Below are 13,484 nucleotides of genomic sequence, written 5' to 3' on the forward strand. Positions count from 1 at the left end.
ATTTTATATACCTCAATCATATCCCCCCTTGCTCGTCTGTATGCCATTGTTGGTATATCTAGCTGTTTCAGACGATTTGCATATGAAAGATTTTTCATCCCTGGTACCAACTTAGAGGCTCTCCTCAAAACATTTTCAACTGTGCAGATGTCCTTCTTCTTGTAGGGAGACCAAACAGGTTGTGCATATTCCAGATGAGGTCTTACCATGGACTTGAAGAGACATCTAAAAGTAGTAACATCCAGAGCAGCAAATGTACGTCGTATTAGCCCCATTACCTGATTGGCTCTGTTGACTTTTTCGGACATGTGACCTTCAAATGACAAAAGTTCGTCAGTAGTAATTCCCAGGTCTTTCTCTCTCGCAACCTTCTTAACCTCTTGTCTATCTGGCCCTTCCCCTCCGAGATAGTATGATGTGTCCCTTGTAGCTCGATGCCTGCTGTGTATTTTGAGGTGTATGCACTTCTCCGGATGAAAAGGCAGCAGATTATCTTCCGACCACTTCATGAGGTGTTCTAGGTCTTCCTGCAGTAAGCACTGGTCCTGTAGTGATGCGATCCTCCTGTACACTTTTGTGTCATCCGCAAATAGATAAAGACTTGATTTAACGGTCGTTGGCAGGGCATTAAGAGATAGGGCAAAAAGGACTCGTCCCACCACACTGCCTTGTGGCACTCCACTTCCTACTTTACTCCATTTAGAATATACTCCTTTAAGTGAACTCTCTGCTCTCTCTCTTTTAGAAAACCTGATATCCATTGGTGTATGCTGCCTGTTATCCCATAGTTTGCTAACTTCTTCAAGAGACGTTGATGAGGCACTTTATCAAAGGCCTTCTGGAAGTCCATATAAATCGCGTCCACCTCACCTCCTTCATCTAAAATTTTTGTCCACTCATCCATCACATGAAGCATTTGTAGAACCGTGGATCGTCCTGGGATAAAACCAAACTGTTTGTATGATAGTAACTTTTGCTCCATCAAATGTTTCATTACTTTCTCACAATTGCCTCCATAATCTTACACACCACACAAGTCAGGCTTACTGGTCGATAGTTACTTGGCTCAGTCTTGTCACCTTTCTTAAATATTGCGCTAACATTGGCAGTCTTCCAGTCACTTGGTAATTTACTTTCATGCAGTGACGAGTTAAAATATCAATATTACATCTTCCAGCTCATCTTTCAACTCGGTCAGGATTCTTGGGTGGATACAATCGGGACCCGGGGACTTGTCAGTTTTGAGTTTCTGTAGTTGTTTTCTCACCTCATCTATGTGAAGTGTGCTGTCAGGTATTTGTCTGATCTTTGTTGTGTCAATAAGCTTTATGTCCTGATTGTCTCCTATGTCAGGCTCAACAGTATTAACTTTATCAAAGAATTCGGAGCACTCGTGCCTTGTCAATATCTGATCTGGCATACTGTGTTTCCCCTTACCTCTTCCCTCAATTCTCCTATTCCCGTCTTCGTTTTTAATTTATCTTTGACATATCTCCAAAATTTCTTAGGGTTTGATTTTACTTCCCTGGTGATTCTTTGCTCCTTGATCCTCTGTGATCTTTTAACTAGTTTCTTTACTTTATTCCTTTGGCGAGCAAATATTTGGTATTTATCCGATTCCCGTGTCTCCAAATATCTTTGCCAACATCTGTGTTTTTTCTTATAGCTTCTTGAGTTTCACGGTCTAGAGGGTATGTCTTTCCTTTCTGTCATTGTCCTCGTTAAACATTTTCACTGGTACAAACTTACTTTCCAGATTTTTAAGCTTGTCTCTGAATAAGCACCATTTCTCTTCAGTTCCTCTCAAAGATAGAATTGAGTTCTTCCAGTCTTGAGTTATTTCCTCTTTCATACCATTGTAATCACCCTTGTCATATAAGAAGATTTTTCGGAGTGTGGTGCTATTAGTTGTGTAGGCATTGTACTGAAATTCTAGGATGCTATGGTCACTTTTTCCTAGCGGGGAAGATACCTTCATGTCTTCTACCATTCCTTCCTCATTGGAAAGGACAAGATCCAATAGTTTTGGACAATCACTCCCTCTCGCTCTTGTAGGTCCTGTAACATGTTGGAACAAATATGTGTCTCTGAGGGTTTCCACGAATCTGAATTCCTCACTATGTTCCTCACCAGTTGTTGTCCAGTTGTCCCAATTTATTTTAGGATAGTTAAAATCCTGTAATAAGAGTATGAGTTGCCTTATACTCCGAGACATTTCTTAAAAGTTCGTTTAAATTACCGTTGTTTAATTGGTCACTAATAGGACTTCTGTAGACACATCCTATGAGAAGCACATCTTCTTTTTCAAGCTGTAACTCAACCCATAGTGACTCCCGAAAGTTTGTCCGAAATATCACTTCTCTTGCTGTCATACCCGTTTTAATATAAATTATAATCCCTCTTCCATCATTGCAAGATAAGTTAGTGAATATATTGTACCCTCTTATTTTAAGTTCTGCCTCTGTTACAATATATCTAAAGTTCTTAGGCTTTACTTCATTAATCATTATAAAATCTGGTGTATGCACTTCTTGTCCAACCCTCACCCGTAGTTCTTCCATTTTATTTGTCAATATATCCGCATTAGTGTACCAACATGAGAATTGTTTTCCCCTATTTGACTTCAGTATACCCCTATTTTCCTTTAAGTTTCTATTACCTTTAGCTCTGACAATCACCTTAATTTCCTTATTTTTTTCACTACCATTTTCTCTGGTGGACCTCTCACTCTGAATATAAAATTTCCTGACTCATCTTCTGATTCCATTTTCTTAGCTTCATCCACGAGCTCTTTGAATCTATTCCTCTGGGTCCATGTAAGATCGTGTTTCAGGTATATGCCCTTGTACTCATCCTTAGCTGAAAGCTTTCTTGTATTCTGGAACACTTCATTTTTGGCTACCAAGGTATCACACTCCACCAGAAGAGGTTTAGGTCTCTCAGCATTTTCATCTAATTTGCCCATCCTAAACATTCTCTTTGGACCAATGCTTCTCATATCTAATTCCATTGTGTCCTGGAACAACGTCACTATGAATCGATGGTCATCATCCCATCTTTTTGATCCTTCCTTCTCCTTACTCTCCGGAGCACCATATATTACAATGTTGTTCCTCCTGGCTTCCTCATCCTTAAGTTCTCTGATTTTTTTATCTTGGTTTGCTTTAACCTCTTCCCTCAACTTTTTCTCCTTTTCCTCCACTTTTTTCTGAAACTGTTGCATTTCTTCATTCATTATATCTCGAAGTGATGGTCCTTGTTCATTTGTCCCAGATTCGTTGTCCCTAGTTTTTTTGTCAAGACACTTGTTTAAGTTGTCTTCCACTATTACCACCTTAGTCTCGAGATTGCCTAGCCTACCCTCCAGGTTACCACAGTCCTTAGTGTTTATTTCCACTTTCTCTACCAAAGTTAGTGCTTGAGCCTCTACAGTACCCAGTCTGGTCTCCATAGTTTTCAGTGTATTCCGTTGCTCATTAACATAATCTACTACGTCTCCAAACTTGCTTTCAAGCACAGTCTGCCGGTCAATCACCTCCTTGTTTCTTTCCCTTAACTCTTTAAGAGCTTTGTGGAGTTTGGCCCCACCTCTTTTACAATTAATACAGTACCAGGTTACCTGTTGATTCGATTTCATCATGTAGTTGTACATCTCTATGGGCATATTGTCACAAGCTATGTGGCACCATATCTTGCACAGCATGTGGGTAACCTTCAGACACTCGGCGATGGTTGAAAATTGTGTGTTTCGGTGGGACTCGAACCAATGTCCTTGGGCTCACCACACCCGCGCCCTAACCACTCGGCCAGTTTATGGTGTTCCTCTTCAGCCGAAGTGGAAAAAGGGCGAGGAGGAGGAAGAGGAGGAGAAGGATGAAAAAAGGAGAAAAAAAACAGAAATAAAAAGCTTGTTGGTTTGTGTCCTGTATCCGCTAAAATAATGAGAAGCAAGGAAGAGGCGGATAACCATTGGCTTGAAAGGAAGAAAGGATTTGAAACTCAAAAGAATGAATGAGAGTGACAAAACGGAGGAGCAAGGTGATAAAAAAAGGAAGATAAGGAAGAAAGCAAGAGAAAGAAAGATAAAATAATGAATGACAGTGACAAAACGGAAGAGAAGCAAGATGACAAAAAAGGAAGATAAGGAAGAAAGCAAGAGAAAGAAAGACAAAAGAATAAATAACAGTGACAAAACGGAGGAGCAAGGTGATAAAAAAGGAAGATAAGGAAGAAAGCAAGAGAAAGAAAGACAAAATAATGAATGACAGTGACAAAACGGAAGAGGAACAAGATGACAAAAAAGGAAGATAAGGGAGAAAGGAAGAGAAAGAAAGATAAAATAATGAATGACAGTGACAAAACGGAAGAGGAACAAGAAGACAAAAAAGGAAGATATGGAAGAAAGCAAGAGAAAGAAAGACAAAAGAATAAATAAAAGTGACAAAACGGAGGAGCAAGGTGACAAAAAAGGAAGATAAGGAAGAAAGGAAAAGAAAGAAAGACAAAAAAATAAATAACAGTGACAAAACGGAGGAGCAAGGAGATAAAAAAGGAAGATAAAGAAAAGTGGATGAAGGGAGAGACAAAGGTGAAGATAAAAAGGAAAGGTGAAGGAAAGAATAAAATAGAAGAACCGAGGAGTAATTGAGAAAGAATAAGGAAAAAGAAGAGGAGTTGAAGGTGGAGAGAGTGGATGGGACGAAAAATGAAATAGAAAAGTAGATGAGAGGAAAAAATATAAGGAGACATGGAGGAGGAAGAAGCGATAATGAAGGGAAAAGAAAAATGAATGAAAGGAGGAAAAAGAGAATAAAAAATGACAGAGGAGGAGGAGGAGGAGGAGGAAGAGGAGGAGGAGGATCATTAGGATTAGGATGTGGATTAGAGGCTGAAGGAAGAGGAATAAAAAGATGATGATGATAATAATGGAAAAGAAGAAGGGAAAAAGAAAAGATGAAGAAGAAGAAGAAGAAGAAGAAAAGGAGATGAAAAATAGTAAAATAACAAAAAACAAAATTATATTGAAGGAAACGAAAAAAAAGATGAGAGAGAGAGAGAGAGAGACCTTGGGAAAAATTTCTTGAAGTTTTTGGAGCAATGATGTGAGTCTTGCCTCGAGCCTTGACGGAACACAGCACAATTACTCTCTCTCTCTCTCTCTCTCTCTCTCTCTCTCTCTCTCTCTCTCTCTCTCTCTCTCTCTCTCTCTCTCTCTCTCTCTCTCTCTCTCTCTCTCTCTCTCTCTCTCTCTCTCTCTCTCTCTCTCTCTCTCTCTCTCTCTCTCTCTCTCTCTCTCTCTCTCTCTCTCTCTCTCTCTCTCTCTCTCTCTCTCTCTCTCTCTCTCTCTCTCTCTCTCTCTCTCTCTCTCTCTCTCTCTCTCTCTCTCTCTCTCTCTCTCTCTCTCTCTCTCTCTCTCTCTCTCTCTCTCTCTCTCTCTCTCTCTCTCTCTCTCTCTCTCTCTCTCTCTCTCTCTCTCTCTCTCTCTCTCTCTCTCTCTCTCTCTCTCTCTCTCTCTCTCTCTCTCTCTCTCTCTCTCTCTCTCTCTCTCTCTCTCTCTCTCTCTCTCTCTCTCTCTCTCTCTCTCTCTCTCTCTCTCTCTCTCTCTCTCTCTCTCTCTCTCTCTCTCTCTCTCTCTCTCTCTCTCTCTCTCTCTCTCTCTCTCTCTCTCTCTCTCTCTCTCTCTCTCTCTCTCTCTCTCTCTCTCTCTCTCTCTCTCTCTCTCTCTCTCTCTCTCTCTCTCTCTCTCTCTCTCTCTCTCTCTCTCTCTCTCTCTCTCTCTCTCTCTCTCTCTCTCTCTCTCTCTCTCTCTCTCTCTCTCTCTCTCTCTCTCTCTCTCTCTCTCTCTCTCTCTCTCTCTCTCTCTCTCTCTCTCTCTCTCTCTCTCTCTCTGCATGTGGTTTTCCTCGAGGAAGGATGTCAATTGCTCCCCGATGATCCTCTCAAATATCTTGCTGATGATTGGGAGGAGTGATATTGGCCTGTAATTGCCTGGCTCAGACCTGAATTTTTCTTGTGTACGGGTGTGACTCTGGCCTCCTTCCACTGTGCAGGCCACGCCCGCTCTGCAGGCATCGCCGGAAGATCTGGGCGAGGGGGGGGGTGAGCTCATCGGAGCATCGCCGCAGTAAGTATGGACTCACGCTGTCAGGGCCTGGCGCCTTCCTGGTGTTGACGCCCCTCAGATGTCTCCTGACAGCGTCCTCAGAGATTAGCACATTCTCTAGTCTTGAGGCGATGAGTTGGGGGAGGGTGGGGGGCTGCCTGTCTGGTTCCTGGGTTGTCATCTTTTGACTGAAGTGACAGGCCAGCAGGTCAGCCTTTTCCCGGCTGGTGATGGCCAGGTCTCCGTCAGGTTTCCTCAGGGGCGGGATACGTTCCTGGGGGGTAAGGCCTTGCTGTTCCTTCACCAGCCCCCACCACTGTTTCGGGTCGGTTTGGTTAGAGGACAGCTTTCTCCTCCTGTCGGCATCCCACCTTTCTTTTGCCCACTTTGCTGTCCTCGTCATATTTTTGCAGGCTCGTCTGTGTTGGGCCTTATTTTCCTGCGTGGGGTGTCTTTTATATCGTGTCCAAGCCTTGTGTTTCCTTTCGGCTGCAATACGGCACCTGTACCCGAACCAAGGCTGGTCTTTTGGGCTGGTTGAGTAGGTGCGGTGGGGGACGTGTTGCTGCTGGACGGTATTGAGGACAATGGTGAGGGCGGAGACGTCATGCTGTGGGTCACCGTTAAGGACTGTGCCCCATGCAGTCGCTGCCAGGGCCTGCCTTGCAGCCGTCCAGTCCGCGCGGTCCCACAGCCAGATGACTCGCTGGTGTTCCTCTTCACACGCTGGGGCCAGGCTGATGGTGGTGAGTATGGCATTGTGGTCGGAACTGCCCACACGGTCTAGTGGGCAGCACAGCACGCAGTCACTCGGCAGGTCTGTGAGCACAGGGTCCAGGGAGCCTCCACGCTGATGTGTCGGGAACTCAACATGGTTGTGCAATCCATGCACCGCTGTGAGCTCGGTGAAGGCCCTCGCCACCAGGTGTTGATTTAGGTCGCCCGCAACCATCGCGTACTGACAGCTGTGGGCAGCCATAAGGTCGTCCAGGTGCTCTCTCTCTCTCTCTCTCTCTCTCTCTCTCTCTCTCTCTCTCTCTCTCTCTCTCTCTCTCTCTCTCTCTCTCTCTCTCTCTCTCTCTCTCTCTCTCTCTCTCTCTCTCTCTCTCTCTCTCTCTCTCTCTCTCTCTCTCTCTCTCTCTCTCTCTCTCTCTCTCTCTCTCTCTCTCTCTCTCTCAGGTGAATTCCAGCCTCTCACTTTCATTTGACGCTTCACAAACCTTCACAATTTCTTTCATTCCTTATTTTCTTTTCTTTCAGCTTCCCCTGTTCTCTTCTTTTTCTTCCTCCTCCTCTTCTTTCTCCACCTGCTACTCCTCTCCTCCACCGCCTCCTCCTCCTCCCCAACCCGACAAAAAGACCTACAGTAATAAATAGACCAAGTTGTATTTAGTGACCCCATTGGAAAGCCGTACTACATAAAGTCCTCAGCCATCCAGTTTTTGCAGTGATTCGTCTCGTAGTAAACATTTCACTTCATATTACGTGACGCACTTTTCCTCTCCAACTCAGAAGACCGATAACTTTCCCGCGAGGAGAGAGAGAGAGAGAGAGAGAGAGAGAGAGAGAGAGAGAGAGAGAGAGATCCCATAAACAATACCTTGAGCAAGAAAAGGACCCAAATAAATCAAGTGTGACCAGAACTTGACCTCCGTTTTAACTCTCTCTCTCTCTCTCTCTCTCTCTCTCTCTCTCTCTCTCTCTCTCTCTCTCTCTCTCTCTCTCTCTCTCTCTCTCTCTCTCTCTCTGTCTCTCTCTCTCTCTCTCTCTCTCTCTCTCTCTCTCTCTCTCTCTCTCTCTCTCTCTCTCTCTCTCTCTCTCTCTCTCTCTCTCTCTCTCTCTCTCTCTTCCTCCCTTTTCCTTTCCTCTCTCCCTCCTTCCTTTCCTTCCACCTCATCACCTCTCTTCCTCACTCTCCTTTCCATTCCCTCTTAAACCACTTCCATTCCTCCCTTTTCCTTTCCTCCCTCCCTCCTTCCCTCCTTCTTCCTTATCTCCCCACCTCCTTCATTTTCTTCCACCTCACCATCTCTTTCCCTTTCTCTCCCTTCCATTCCCTCTTAAACCCCATCCCTTCTTCCCTCTTCTTTCCCTCCCTTCCTCCTTCTTCTTTCTCTCCCTTCCTCCTGTTATTTATCCACCTCCTTCCTTTCCCTCCACCTCACCATCTCTTTCTCCCTCTCTCTCCCTTCCATTTCCTCTTTTAAAACACTTCTATTCCTCCCTTTTCCTTCCCACCCTCCCTCCCTCCTTTCCTAATTCCCCGCTGCCCGCCCGCTCCCCCCCCTCCTCATCCCTTCAGCCCACCACCTCTAAGCCCACTAAGCCCCCTCGCTGCCGCCCCTAATAGCATTACAAATGAATGATCATATTTTTAATCACTTCGATCCTCCGCGCTGCTGCAAAGATGGAAGGAAGATCTGGCGAGGCTGATGGACGATTCTGGGGTGTGTGGGAGGGGGGAGGGCGGGTAGCGGGGAGGGAGGGGAGGTTGTATGTGTAGGGGGGGTGTTAGGGGTCTGTTTGTGAGGGGGGGTAGGGTTGGGGGTGGTAGAGTTGAGAGGGGGGTTGTTTGTGTGTGTGTGGAGGGTGTGTGTTTATGTGTACGTGTGCTTGTGTGTTGTGGGGAGGGTAAGCGGGGGAGATTGTATGTGTAAGGGGAGGTGTTGGGGGTCTGTTTGTGAGGGGGGTAGGGTTCGGGGTGGTAGAGATGAGGGTGTGTGTGTTTGTGTGTGTGTGGAGAGTGTGTGTTTGTGTGTATGTGTGCTTTTGTGGGTGGGGAGGTTCAGCGGGGGAGGTTTATGTGTAGTGGGTGCTTGGGGTAAGGATTGGGGGGTTGTCAATCATTTCCTCCTAAACCACTTACCACTTCACAACGATATATCAATTCCTCCATGCTTTTATCCTCTTCATATCGTGTCTATTGTAACGAATATTCAATCTACACGCACAGATATGAAACGCGTGTGTGTGTGTGCATTACGTGTGTGTGTATTTGCAACAGTCTTCGTGGGTGTGGCAAGATGCATGTGTCTGGCTTATTCTTCTGCGCGTTAATCTTCTCTGCGTCTCCCCTCTTCATCTTGCCTCATAATCTTCCTCTGGCGCCGTCTGTCTTGCATCTGGTTATCATTTTCCTTCCCTCCACTGCTTACGTTCATCATGTTTCAAGTTCCTCCTTCCTTTGTTTGCTTGTAGTGTGTGTTATCTTGAGTTTTCTGTGTCGTTATTCGCTTTTTTTGTGTGTGTGTGTCTTGTGTGTCTGAAAAAGTGTGTGGCTGTGTTTTTTTCTGTGTTTATGGCTGGCTGTCTGTTTTTTTGTGTGTGTTTTTGTATGTTTGCTCTGCTCTTTAATGGTCTGTTTGTGTGTGTGTGTGTCTTTTACTTAAACACCCACCCACACCCACACACACACACACACACACACACACACACACACACACACACACACACACACACACGATGTTTCACCTTGCATATAATTGAAAAACACCAAAAAATAGAAATGATACGGATTTTTAAGGATAATACGAATGCAAGTTCTGAGAGAGAAAAGAAAGGAGACAGACGAACAAGGAAACAGACACCAGAATCAATACTTTTACGGATCAAAGGAGAAGGAAAGAAATACAATAGACAGATGAAAATGTATGATAAAGGCTTAACAAGAGGAAGAGAATATGATAACTCAGAAGAAACCACAAAATTAAAAAGATGATAAGCTGAAAAGAAACACACACACACACACACACACACACACACACACACACACACACACACACACACACACACACACACACACACACACACACACACACACACACAAGAGGGGTAAAAAACATTAGTATGAACTGGACACGCATAAAACAAAGAAAAAAAAAACAGCTCCACGCATACAAATGAACACAAGCAGGGACAAAAAGATAACACACACACACACACACACACACACACACACACACACACACACACACACACACACACACACACACACACACACACACACACGGGTCGAGACACAATCCCACCGCTGCCACCAATGTATAGAAGACGTTACCACTTAGGAATTATTGCGACTCAAAATAGAACAACAGCAACAACAACAAGAGGAAGAAGAAGAAGAAGGAAAAGAAGAAGCAGAAGTAGTAGAGAAGGAGGAGGAAAAGGAAGACGAGCAGGAAAAAGAGTTGGAGGAAGATGATAAAGAACAGGAGGCATGAAGAAGAAGTAGAAGAGGAGGAGAAGTAGAAAAAAATAGAAGAGGAGGAAGAAAAACAAAAAGAGAAGAAGGAGAAAGAGAAGGCATTAGTGACTAGCATACATATAGGACCGTCCACCCGCGCTCTCCTCCGCCCCTTTGTCCACGGCTGAGCGGCCCGCGTGGCGCTAAAAGGCGGGATTTGTTGGCAGCAGCGCGACACAATTATTGGCAGATAGCGAGTGATTAATTTGAAGGGGCCGCTGTATCAACTTGCCGGCCGTGTGTGGAAATGTGTTACTCTCATATTTCCATGATTTCTTCCTCTTTATTATGGTTTTATTCCTGTTTTTTGTTGCTTTGTTGTTTTGTGTGTGTGTGTTCTTAGTGGCAGTGTGGTGAACGTGCGCGCGTAGTGAGCTTGTGGGTCCAGGTTCGAGTCCCACCAACGCTCGCTAATATTTCAAACCATCGTCGAGTGGAGGAAGGTTACCATTTTCTTCTCCTTCCTCATCTTTCTTGTGCTTTTTCCGTCTCGATTTCATTTATTCCATTCATTATTATTATCATTATTTTTATCATTATTTTATTTATTTATTATTAACACCATAATTTCCCATCGTAACGGTTCGCTTCATACGTTCAGTTCCTGTGTTGTTCATGTCGCGTCCATTACGATGTGATAGACTGTTATTACGAGCACACACACACACACACACACACACACACACACACACACACACACGGGGAGGAATGTAGATCAGTTTTCACTTAATAATTACATCCATACAGTCTAAAGAACATAAAGTAATATAGCCAGTCACGTCTATTATGTGTACGGACAGTTAAAGGCGTGAAGTTAATATAATTTCGGAGTTCATGTTGATAAAAAGTAACTGGCTTATACCGTGATGTGTGTGTGTGTGTGAGAGTCAGAGAGAGAGAGAGAGAGAGAGAGAGAGAGAGACCTGTACACCCTCCCCACCATTTGTCGCTGTCTGTCACACTCTTGCCCTTTCTCTCTCTCTCTCTCTCTCTCTCTCTCTCTCTCTCTCTCTCTCTCTCTCTCTCTCTCTCTCTCTCTCTCTCTCTCTGCATTTGTTTTTTTGTTTTTTTCCTCTCTCTCTCTCTCTCTCTCTCTCTCTCTCTCTCTCTCTCTCTCTCTCTCTCTCTCTCTCTCTCTCTCTCTCTCTCTCTCTCTCTCTCTCTCTCTCTCTCTCTCTCTCTCTCTCTCTCTCTCTCTCTCTCTCTCTCTCTCTCTCTCTCTCTCTCTCTCTCTCTCTCTCTCTCTCTCTCTCTCTCTCTCTCTCTCTCTCTCTCTCTCTCTCTCTCTCACACACACACACACACACACACACACACACACACACACACACACTCATTTTACTATCCTCCCTACTCTCCCTTTCTTTCCCTTTCTCTCTCTCTCTCTCTCTCTCTCTCTCTCTCTCTCTCTCTCTCTCTCTCTCTCTCTCTCTCTCTCTCTCTCTCTCTCTCTCTCTCTCTCTCTCTCTCTCTCTCTCTCTCTCTCTCTCTCTCTCTCTCTCTCTCTCTCTGCTTCCCTCCCGCCCTCCCTCCTCCCCTCCCTTCTCTCTCCCTCCAAAATTAGTTACCTATTTCCATACTTCAGTTTATGGGATTCGGCAACCTAGGATTTCGCTGTTATTTCTATAGTGTCTTGTTGGAGAGTTCTTTTTTTCATTGCTGTTAATATTTTTGGGAGTGGGTTTAAGTTAACTGTTGACTTGACATGTGTTTGTTTGGGACAGTGAGATTAATGTGTTTTTGTGTTTGTTTTCTTGTGTGTGTGTGTGTGTGTGTGTGTGTGTGTGTGTGTGTGTGTGTGTGTGTGTGTGTGTGTGTGTAATTGGAATGCTCAACTAGGCTTTTTCTTTTTTTGCTTTTTTTTACAGAAAAGAAACAGTTCAAGGGCAAAAAAAGGAAACAATAATGTAAAAAAAACCTACTATTTTTTAATCTTTTTTTATTAGCGAGATATTTTTTGGCTTGATTTTGTTTTGTTTTCTGTTTTTTTTTGTGCCTAATTTTGTGGTTTTTCTTTCGTTATTTTTTTCTTGTTTTTTGAGTTGAATGTTTTTTTCTTCGTTTTTTTATATTTTTTATATGGGCGTTAAGTTCCATCTCTTATGACATGTATTTTGAGGGAGTGGCATCATTATTTTTTTTTTTTGCCTAGGTTATTCTGTTTTCGTGTAAGGTCATTAGGGTGTATCTTTATTAACATGTATTTTAAGGGAGTGCCATTATTGTTATTTCGCTTACTTAATTATGTTCTGCTGTAAGCTAATTAAATATTATCTCTATTAACCTGTATTTTCAGTTAGTGTCATTATTTTTGGCTTAGTACATTCTATTTTGATATAAGTTCATTAAATTGTATCTCTATTAACATGTATTTTCAGTTAGTGTCATTATTTTTGGCTTAGTACATTCTATTTTGATATAAGTTCATTAGGTTGTATCTCTATTAACCTGTATTTTCAGTTAGTGTCATTATTTTTGGCTTAGTACATTCTATTTTGATATAAGTTCATTAAATATTATCTCTATTAACCTGTATTTTCAGTTAGTGTCATTATTTTTGGCATAGTACATTCTTTTTTTATATAAGTTCATTAGGTTGTATCTCTATTAACCTGTATTTTCAGTTAATGTCATTATTTTTGGCTTAGTACATTCTATTTTGGTATAAGTTCATTAGGTTGTATCTCTATTGACATGTATTTTCAGTTAGTGTCATTATTTTTGGCTTAGTTCATTCTATTCTGATATACGCTCATTAAATTGTATCTCTATTAAAATGTACTGTGAGGGAATGTCATTATTATTTATTTGCTTCATTCTGTTCTGATATACGTTCATTAAGTCGTATCTGGGTTTAATGTACAATGTGAGTTGGTGTCATGTTTAGTTTCCTTTTGTATTCGTAATGTTTCGTCCAGTCACATATTCATCAACGTAATTCTTAAAGTGGACAGCGCCATGGCAGTGCATAATATATATTTTTGTTATGTTATATATTAATACTTTTTTTTTTTTGCTCAACACGTCATTGCAGTTAAAATATTTGACATGGATGAAGGGTAATTTCTCTCTCTCTCTCTCTCTCTCTCTCTCTCTCTCTCTCTCTCTCTCTCTCTCTCTCTCTCTCTCTCTCTCTCT

At 42.9% G+C, this 13,484-nt stretch overlaps 1 protein-coding gene across 5 annotated transcripts in view; it reads right to left on the bottom strand.

The window, feature by feature from the left end:
* The window catches only part of LOC127002795 (neurotrimin-like), a 176,029-nt gene that overhangs the window by 137,735 nt on the left and 24,810 nt on the right, over positions 1-13,484 (bottom strand). The gene's annotated exons all lie outside the window — the stretch shown is intronic.

The sequence above is a fragment of the Eriocheir sinensis genome, chromosome 24 (genome assembly GCF_024679095.1).
Source record: "Eriocheir sinensis breed Jianghai 21 chromosome 24, ASM2467909v1, whole genome shotgun sequence".
Lineage (NCBI taxonomy): Eukaryota > Metazoa > Arthropoda > Malacostraca > Decapoda > Varunidae > Eriocheir > Eriocheir sinensis.